The sequence below is a fragment of the Aethalodelphis obliquidens genome, unplaced genomic scaffold (genome assembly GCF_003676395.1).
Source record: "Aethalodelphis obliquidens isolate GAN/ISIS:26980383/991018 unplaced genomic scaffold, ASM367639v1 scaffold1, whole genome shotgun sequence".
NCBI lineage: Eukaryota > Metazoa > Chordata > Mammalia > Artiodactyla > Delphinidae > Aethalodelphis > Aethalodelphis obliquidens.
Genome location: NW_020837945.1, coordinates 75,016,898 through 75,018,953, shown reverse-complemented (window position 1 = coordinate 75,018,953; position 2,056 = coordinate 75,016,898). Strand labels below are relative to the sequence as shown.

General features: G+C 46.4%; 1 pseudogene; it reads right to left on the bottom strand.

The window, feature by feature from the left end:
- Positions 1-275: 275 nt before the first annotated feature.
- LOC113627980 (stAR-related lipid transfer protein 6-like) lies at positions 276-1,387 on the bottom strand (annotated as a pseudogene).
- Positions 1,388-2,056: the final 669 nt, after the last annotated feature.

The window sequence follows — 2,056 nt, the reverse complement described above, 5'->3', positions numbered from 1 at the left end:
GAAATAATGTGGTATATTCTAAATGAGGATTTAGAGCTGCTTAGAGAAACTAAATATCATGGCCTTTCTCTATCTAATTGTGTTGCCAAATTTATTTATTTTTTCGAGATTAAAAGCTATATTTAATGCTTCTCTTGTACAACTATGAGCTCTCATTTTCACAAAGTACCTTCAGTAGTTTGTTCAAGAATACTGTTTAGAATAGTGTAACAGTATTTATGCATATTGACTTAGAAGTAAAAGGCAGTAACTGTCACACATGATTTTCAATGGCCTCATTTCTTCTTTAGGAATGATGAATGCCCATTATGATGACATCCACTTCCTGGGAATTTTGTTTGCCTTTATTCCATCTTTTACATTGAGGATGAAGCTTACTAAATTGGAAGACATGGTTGCTTAAATTATTGACGGGGCCAATTTTCCTCTCATTTCTTTCTGGACAAACATCACTAGTTTGGAATACGCTGGGTTCTCTGGCAGAGGTGAACACATATAGCCACAAGCATGGTTACAACCACGAATATAATTTGAAGCTGGAGGATATGCTGGAAAATACACACTAGAAGAACTGATAATATCCATATTCCCTTTGTAGTGCTTCAAACACACTAAGTCGATAAAATCTCGGGGGGATATGGCAAAACTTTGTGTAATGGTATAACACATGAATGTGTCCAAATCCATTTTTTGTACCATGTTGTACACTTTTCAATGATTTGTCCCATGTAATTCTGTTTTCAGGTTTGTAGAGGAAATCAGATAGTTTAGATGTTTACTCCAGAATTATTCCTTCAACACGATATAGATTTCCATGGAATTTTTTAGAAGCCTTGCTGGAAACAGTTATCTTTTTCTCAAAGGGGAATAAAAATGCACAAATAAGTTCATGAAGTCTTAACCACTTCCCAGCCTGATGTTTCTTTTTCTTTTTTTGTTTTTTACCGTACGCGGGCCTCTCACTGTTGTGGCCTCTCCCTTTGCGGAGCACAGGCTCCGGACGCGCAGGCTCAGCGGCCATGGCTCACGGGCCCATCCTCCCGGACCGGGGCACGAACCCGTGTCCCCTGCATCAGCAGGCGGACTCTCAACCACTGCGCCACCAGGGAAGCCCCAGCCTGATGTTTCTTGATAGTAACCTAAAACTTCGTGAGCAGTTTGTTGGGCAAGTGCTTTATAGTCCATCTACATTTCCTAGTAGATCTAGTCCAGAATTTTAATAACTATTAGGACTCTTCTCCAAATCCTTGTGGTGATCTCCATACCTTTCAACCTGGTGATGTAACATCGGATGAGCTGGAACATATTCAGATGGAGTAATGGTCAAGGATATCTTCACCCACAGGGTCAGCGGAAAATAAACACAAACCAAGATTGAGATGGCATCTTTTTCTGGTAAGTTGAAACTGGATTCTTCGCACCTCGTATCCTGTCCCAGTCTTGTATACAGGTTCACACATGTTGTTAAGTGGGTCTTTACATCTATTTGTATAATCTCCCTCTTTCTGGGCTGCTTGACTGGGCCCCCAATCCGTACTGGATCACTGCCATTCTTCCCTGGGAATCAAGGTCCCCAAGGAGTTTGTTAAGTCCCATCCCTGGCCAAACTCCCTCCTCCAATCCCGCGTCTGCTTTGAGGGTGAGGGGCCGGCTGGAAACCCAGGAAGGCCGGGCTCAGGGATGGGAAGGGGAAGGCGCTGAAGAGGAGGGGAAAAAAGTGGTCAGAGGATCTGCCCCTCCGGCCCGATTCGGTGTCTTATCCTGGGAGGGGGTGCTCTGAAAAGCGGGGAGGCCGAGCGTGTTGTAAGGGCTGGGGCTGTAGGGCTGGCTGTCAGCGACCGAAACGGCAGCCGCCAGTGCCCCAGGTCCCCACCCCCGCCCCGTCCCCTCTCGAAGTCCCGGGAAACTGGCCGAAGGAACCTCAGCCTATCATGCGCAGACCGGCCGCGCAGAGCCGTGACCGAGGTGGGGAGGGCGTGCGGGGTAGCTACGCGGAGGTAGCCCAGAACCTCCCCACCCCAGAAAAACCCGGAGGGAGAAACTACACTTCCCAGCA